Below are 8,654 nucleotides of genomic sequence, written 5' to 3'. Positions count from 1 at the left end.
GTCCCATTTAGCAAGAAGCGGTATCACCGTTTGAGAGGCGGTAGGGATCGAAAGAAAAAGGCAAGTGACCAAATATCGAGGAGCCAAAAATAATTCAAGAAAAGAAAGTTTTATAGTACATAGAGGATGACATGCGGGTCCCATTTAGCAAGCAGCGGTATCACCGTTTGAGAGGCGGCATGGGATCGAAAGAAAAAGGCAAGTGACCAAATATGAGGTGCCAAAAATAATCCAAGAAAAGAAAGTTTTATAGTACATAGAGGATGACATGCGGGTCCCATTTAGCAAGCAAGCGGTATCACCGTTTGAGAGGCGGCATGGGATCGAAAGAAAAAGGCAAGTGACCAAATATGAGGTGCCAAAAAAATCCAAGAAAAGAAAGTTTTATAGTACATAGAGGATGACATGCGGGTCCCATTTAGCAAAGAGCGGTATCACCGTTTGAGAGGCGGCAGGGGATCGAAAGAAAAGGCAAGTGACCAAATATGAGGTGCCAAAAAAATCCAAGAAAAGAAAGTTTTATAGTACATAGAGGATGACATGCGGGTCCCATTTAGCAGCAGCGGTATCACCGTTTGAGAGGCGGTAGGGGATCGAAAGAAAAGGCAAGTGACCAAATTTGAGGTGCCAAAAAAACTCCAAGAAAAGAAAGTTGATTGCACATAGAGGATGACATGCGGGTCCCATTTAGCAAGCAATGGTCTCAACGTTTCCAAGGCGGCAAGGGATCAAAAGAAAAGGAAGTAGCCGTAAATCGGGGGTCAAAAAATCCAAGAAAAGAAAGAAATTTGGTTCATAGAGGATGACAAGCGGGACCCATGATCCCGCATCGTAAACGGCTCGATCGGAGAGCGTTGAACGAGATGGCGCGATCGAGAAAAAAACAATGCTCGAGAGGCTGCCATCCGGGCCCTACATCCCTGGGCGGTGCGGATTTGCGTTGACTCGGCCGGCGAACCCGAGAATTCGCGATGCACCACGTCCCGGCCACCATAGGCGACGCTTTGGCCGCTTTCGTCGGGCTAGGTGGCCTCAAAACGAGAAAAAAAAAAGTTTTGACATGAACCACTGAGGGACCAAAAATCGTCGGCCATGGTGCACCAAGCAACCACGGCGCGACTTCAACTTCGTCTTGCCATGGCAACTTTTCTTGTAGTGATATATTAATTAATTGGTGTTAATCTACCGTTTAATTTGCTAGCTAGCTGCTATATATAGAGCATGTTTTTATTAGATCGGGTTATAGCTTGTATAGTTTAGGGTTATGTGTTTTAACTAACTAGGTTTGATTAGCTAGGGGTTAGTTATATGTATATGGTTTAGGGTTAATGCATGGCACATTTAATTTAACTAGAGGACCGCGAGGCACCCCTGGCCTGCTTGATGCACAATTAAGTGTCGTTGGCCTATATATAGGGTTTAATTAGGGTTTAGGGTTAGCTAGGGTTTAGGGTTAGGGTTAGGGTTTAGGGTCTAGGGTTTAGGGTTTAGTGTTTAGGGTGTTTAAGGTTTAGGGTCTAGGGTTTAGGGTTTAGTGTGTTTAGGGTTTAGGGTTTAGTGTTTAGGGTGTTTAGGGTCTAGGGTTTAGAGTTTAGTGTTTAGGGTGTTTAGGGTCTAGGGTTTAGTGTTTAGGGTGTTTAGGGTTTAGGGGATTAGGGATTAGGGTGTTTAGGGTTTAGGGGATTAGGGATTAGGGTTTTAGCTGCTATATATAGAGCATGTTTTTTATTAGATCGGGTTATAGCTAGCTAGTATAATTTAGGGTTATGTGTTTTAATTAAGTAGGGTTGATTAGCTAGGGTTAGTTACATATATATGGTTTAGCGTTAATGCATGGCACATTTAATTTAATTAGAGGACCGCGAGGCACCCCTGGCCTGCTCGATGCACAATTAAGTGTCGTTGACCTATACATAGGGTTTAATTAGGGTTTAGGGTTAGCTAGGGTTTAGGGTTAGGGTTTAGGGTTTAGTGTTTAGGGTGTTTAGGGTTTAGGGATTAGGGATTAGGGATTAGGGATTTAGGGTTTTAGGGTTGTTTAAGGTTTAGGGATCATCGATCGAGTGCGCACAAACATTATTAGAGGCACCCGCGACTTTACGCATATATTGCATGCGTATATATGTGTGTTTTTTGGCCACCAACGATATATAGATGATTGAGAGAGAGAGATTGAAATCCCCAAGAATATGTTCAAATATACATTAAAATATATGCACGAATGCATGGTAGGCCATGCATGCACACTAATTTTATATATATATATATATATATATATATATATATATATATATATATTATGAGGCAACTTAATCAAATGTGTTTTCATTCGAGAGAACTTGTCAAAATTAAAGTTAATTAATTTATCACGATAATTATATAATTAATTAATGAATCTCAGGGATATGTTATACAACATGATCGATATAGGCCATATATATATTAATTGGTGTTAATCTACGGTTTGCTAGCTAGCTGATAGAGCATGTTTTTATTTGATCGGGTTATAGCTAGTATAGTTTAGGGTTATGTGTTTTAATTAAGTAGGGTTGATTAGCTAGGGTTAGTTACATATATATGGTTTAGGGTTAATGCATGGCACATTTAATTTAATTAGAGGACCGCGAGGCACCCCTGGCCTGCTTGATGCACAATTAAGTGTCGTTGGCCTATACATAGGGTTTAATTAGGGTTTAGGGTTAGGGTTAGGGTTTAGGGTCTAGGGTTTAGTGTTTAGGGTGTTTAGGGTTTAGGGATTAGGGGGTTGTATAAGGTTTAGGGATCATCGATCGAGTGCGCACACACATTATTAGTGGTACCCGCGCCTTTGCGCATAAAGTGCATGCGTATAGTTTAGGGTTATTTATTTTAATTAAGTAGGGTTTGATCAGCTAGGGTTAGTTACATATATATGGTTTAGGGTTAATGCATGGCACATTACATATAGTTTTAAATCTCAAGAATGTTTATACATGATAGGCCATATGTGCAAAGGAATTTTTTCCCCCGTGAACTTGTCAAAATTCAAGTTTATCAGTGCTAATGGAAACTAGTCCAAAAAATTACATAGAGGTCCAAAAGTACTAGACAATAACTAATAGAACCTGCAACTTTACAAAAAGGACCCCAAAACATATAGAAGAAAATCAATCGAGTCCTTCTCGACCGCACATCAGATCTCTCGCTCCGCATCCTTTCCAGACAACTCCGTCGCCGGGGACGCACCACTTGGGACGGTGTCGCCGGTAGTCGCCAGGACGAAGGAGAAGAAGGGCCTCGACAACGGCATATTGGCTCTGAGAAGGGCCGCTGAAAGGCCAAGATGTGCACGGGCAAGACGGATGACGCCGTCGTATGCCCCGAGCTTGTGAACTTTAGCAGCCTGACTTCCCCATTGGCCAGATCTGAAGCACTGACCAAAGCAAGCCTCACCGTTAGCGCCATCACATTGATGGCACCAGATCGGGGTTTGGCCGGCAAGATCCGCCGGATTCACCATAGGCCGGATCCGAAGCCGATGACGAGATCCCCGACTCCATTGCGCCATTCTCGCTCATGGGAAACACTCGGATCTAAGCTTACAACAACACTAACTCCCTCGGATCCAAATTAGCTGACTCAACTTTGCTTATCTAAATATGGATGTATCCACACATGTTTTTACTCTAGATACATACACGTCTAAGGAAAGTTGAATCAATTAATTTAGTTCGGAGGGTGTACAATATACAGAGAGAAGTCGGCCTCGTCTCCGGCCGGCGAGGCCGTCGGAGAGAAGGGGGAGAGGAGCCAGGGGAGTGGGAGAGACTCGAGAGAGAAAGAGAAGAGGAAGAAATGAGAGCTCCCTGGGGAAGAACATTATTTTTGTCGTTCTGCTCGTAGCTTGAAACTGAAAATTTCGGCCGCGCGCCAAATCATCCCGCCGCATCCATTCGAAAATCCCGTGACTAGTTTTACTCTTTTAACCCTGGTCCGGAAGCTACAACCCACCGACCATGGAGGGCTCATTCGGTAACAATGAAATATCTTGCCTAGATCCCGAACCCTCCCCACAGGACCACGCCCACCTACCAACCATTCGCCCCGTTAGCTCAAAAATACTCTCACACGCCAAAGCTCTGACTCTCTACACTACTAGATCTGCTTCGCCACCGGCATACTCCTCCACAGCGTAGCCTTGATCGTGTTGGCTGTCCACCCACCTGATCCGCTCCCCCGCCGTCCTCGTCACCGACGGATCTGCTTCACCGCCGACCTCGCCACCGACGGATCTGCTTCACCGCCGACCTCGCCACCGACGGATCCGCTTCACCGCCGACCTCACCACCGAGTACCTCGGCGCAGCGGCTGTATCAACTTCACCGAATCCCTTGCCGGCCAACCGGATCCGCTTCACTAACGCCCGCTTCTACTGAAATAGGGTCGATTCATCGTCTCCCGCGTTCGCCGCCGCTGGAATGCAAGTTGCCGCCCCCTTCCACCCCGCCGCAGCTTGGTTAGTACGCTGGCCCGTTAGATCGCGGTGTTTCTTTATCCATGTTTTGTGTAGTTATTTGCAGATCTCATATGTCGTTAACTTTCTTGATGTGTTGATTCGCATGAAGTTCGTTCAAATATTGTACAGTACAAAAGCATTATCCGGTCGCTACCATCCTGTTCATTCTACTGACACCTGTGTGCATCCACATATTTATAGCCTTATACCCATTCATTTGCTGCCAACTGTTTTTGTACTCGCATGCTATTGTCGCATCGCTTTTATAGTCATGCTATGGGCATTTCCAATCTGCTTGTTCTTATACCACGTCATTAGCTCACCGCTAGCCGCTAGCTGTTTTCTCGTGCCTCGCTATTCTCACACTCGCTTTTATAATCATGCTATGTGCATTTCCAATCTGCTTGCTCTTATACCTCGTCTTTAGCTTATATAGTTATTGCTGCGTGCATGTCTAGTCTTTGTATTATCGTAGACTGACTTGTCAATGTTATTTTTCCTAGGGATTAATCATGCGAACCACTTATTAGAACATCCAACATTAACAGCGGGGATGCTAGGGAAGGTTGGAATCTGAGTTCTTGGTTGGTAATTTTGGCGCTTACTTCGTTATTATCTATAACCTATATGCATTGTTCCTTATGCAAGAGATTAACACTTGGAACCCTGCCATAGCAATGCCATTCATGCTTTACTATGTTTCGCCTATTTGATATGCTTGTCTTGGAGAAACTGCGAAGGTGATTTGAACCCGACATTTGGTCATTCTTAATGCCGGTTTACTTTATGTGGAAAACCTTGGCATTACCCTACTCTAAATCCGAATGTCCGAAATTCGTATCTCATGCAAAGCAACATCTAGTTGGTTTTAATCCGATATCCGGTAAATATTGGCTTATTCATTTGGCAGCTCAAGTTTTTTGTTATTTGAAACCAGACTGACTTGGTCTTAAATGTGATATCTAAACACAGATTAAGGACAATGGAGCGAGGAGGATTAGCATTTCACTTGATGGCTGAACCTAAAATGACACTCATGTTGACCACGACTAGTGCACGCAAGAGAAGGACCTGCGACGAGCCGGTATGTGCTTAGTACATGCATCTTATCTTATCTTGTGCTTATTTCTGCTACATGCTTCGTTATCCGATCTCTACATTGCGTAATACATGTTTGAATAGTTAATTGTTGTAACTATGTTTGCAATGTTACCGAATGCGATTTTAATGAAGCAGATCATCATTAGAAGATATTCGCCAAAAAAGGATCCGTAGCGACCCTCGTGCAACATTATGATGTAAGTTTGTGCTTAGTACAAGTTCCATACATTGTCTTATTTATGCAACTTGTTATTATCTTATATCTACATTGCATAATAAATGTTTGCATAGTTCATCGTTTAACTCTTTTTGCATTATTATCGGAATGCAGCTTGTGATGAAGCAATCTTCATTAGAAGTGAGGCCCACAAAAAGTTCTGATCTTTCTTCTGATGCATCTTCTCATAGCCGTCAACCTAGACCATTTCTTTCATCAAACAGTAAATATCTCAAGGCTGTACTTTATAAAAGACATGGTATTGCTGCTTTAAGATCTGTAGCTGATATGTTGACAAAGAGTACACAAGATTCAATCAAGGCGATTGCCAAATGTCAACGTGTTATTGATGATGCTAATAGAAGTCCTCAATGATTCTATGTAATTTTTTTATTTGGGCACATTAATTGCCTTGTAATTTTCCTACTTGTTTTATTTGTGTATGTAATTGTGTGTATCATTGATATCCGATTTTAGGCTCATGAAATTTAATGCAAGTTGACTAGTCAAACAAGTAGGGCCCTACAACAGATTGGGCCGGCCCACTTACAGTAGTGTGGGACCCACTTTCATTTTGGGCCGGCCCACTTCTTTAATAGGCCGGCCCGGTTACACGATAGTGGGCTCCACATGCTTATTGGGCCGGCCCACTATCTTGTTGGGCCTGCCCACTTGCTATATGGTGGTCCCCACGTGCTAAATGGGCCAGCCATTTAACAGGAAATTGGGACCCACCTGTGTTTTTTGGCCCGGCCCACTTGCTATATGGTGGACCCCACATACTAAATGGGCCGGCCTTTTAACAGGAAAGTGGGACCCACCTGTGTTTTTGGCCCAGTCCACTTTTTAATTTGTTGGGCCAGCCCACTTTTATATGGTGGACCCCACACACTAAATGGGCCGGCCCTTTAACAGGAAGGTGGGACGCACCTGTGTTTTTGGCCCGGCCCACTATCTTGTTGGGCCGGCCCACTTGCTATATGGTGGACCCCACATACTAAATGGGCCGACCCTTTAACTGGAAAGTGGGTCCCACCTGTGTTTTTGGCCCGGCCCACTAGCTTGTTGGGCCGGCCCACTTGCTATATGGTGGACCCCACACACTAAATGGGTCGGCCCATTAACAGGAAAGTGGGACCCACCTGTGTTTTGGCCCGGCCCACTTGCTGTATGGTGGACCCCACGTACTAAATGGGTCGGCCCAGTTGCTGTAATGTGGACCCCACATGTTAAATGGGCCGACCTATTTAAGTTTTGACAAGTCAACCTTAGAGGTTAGGCCCGGCCCACGTAACTAATGGACCAGCCCAGCTATATAGTTGACCGGTCAAACTATGTCAGCTGGCCCGGCCCGCTTAAGACGTGGCAGGCCTCGTGTGGGCCTACCATCTACCACGGGGTTTCAGCCGGTTAACGCCGTTAACTGGCAGTTAACGGCGTCTGCCACGTGTCAGTTTGCATGACGTCAGCAGTCAATGGGCTCCCGAAAACACTTGCGCAACGGTCCGATTTTCCGTGGCGGAAGGGCGCCCAAACGCGACGGACCGAAAAAAACGTCGTAGGACTTTGCCTGACGCAGTTTGGACAACAGAACCCATATCGTCGGGTTAGGCCCATAGGCGACGAAAAATACCCCTTAGTGGACGATTTTGGGACGTTGTCTATCAGAACTTTTCTTGTAGTGAACAGGATGGGTGAGTTCACAAGAATGGTGTCCCAATGGATAAAAGATTCATGCTCAAGGAACTTAAAGTTGTTGCTTGACGTTGTCCAGAGTAATGCAGTTGGAAATCCCTAAGAGGAAGGTATGATGAGCACAACAACAATTTTTTCCTCAGAAATAAACCAAGGTTTAATCGATCAGTAGGAGAAAGAAATCACTTCTGAAAGTTGTTGTTGGCTGACTTTGGCAGGGCGCACTACCAGTGCAGCAACAACGTGGAACCTGCACACAACACAACCAAACTACTTTGCCCCAACTTACAATGAGGTTGTCAATCTTACTGGTTTTGCTAAAAACAAAGGATTAGATGTATAGTGTGGAAAGAGATGTTTGTTTGCAATAAAATAAAGAGAACAATGCTTGCAGTAAGGAAACAGAACAAGTATTTGCAGTAGATGGTTTTATCGGTGTAAAAGAAAGGACCGGGGTCCACAATTAACTAGAGGCGTCTCTCCATAAAGATAAATAACATGTTGGGTAAAAAATTACATCTGTGCAATTGACAGAATAAAGACCATACATGACAAGATGATTACTATGAGATTCATTTGGGCATTACAACAAGATTCATATACCATAATCCAACTGCATCTATGACTAATAATCCACCCTCAGGATATCATCTGAACAACTTTGGGTATTAATTTACAAGCAACAGATTATTGCATTAAGTAAAGTGTGTAAAGTAAACAACAAAATTATCCTTGGATAAAGCATTGTTGTTTTCTCCCTAGTAGCAACAACACATCTAGAACCTTAGGAGTTATTGTCACTCTCCCAGATTTCTAGAGGCATGAATTCACTATCGAGCATAAATACTCCCTCTTGAAGTCACAAGCACATACTTGGCCACAACATCTACTAGAAATGGAGAGCATGCAAGATCATAAATAACATATAAAACAGATCTATAATCAACTCAATCATAGTACTCAATATTCATCAGATCCCAACAAAGACAACATGTAGTATTACATAAAGATGATCTTGATCATGTTAGGTAGCTCACACGATCTAAACATGAAGCATAAGGAGAAGAAGACAACCATCTAGCTACTGCTATGGACCCGTAGTCCAAAGATGAACTACTCACGCATCACTTCGGAGGCGGGCATGGT

This window comes from Lolium rigidum, chromosome 7, assembly GCF_022539505.1.
Source record: "Lolium rigidum isolate FL_2022 chromosome 7, APGP_CSIRO_Lrig_0.1, whole genome shotgun sequence".
Classification (NCBI taxonomy): Eukaryota; Viridiplantae; Streptophyta; class Magnoliopsida; order Poales; family Poaceae; genus Lolium; species Lolium rigidum.
This window is presented reverse-complemented; position numbering follows the sequence as displayed.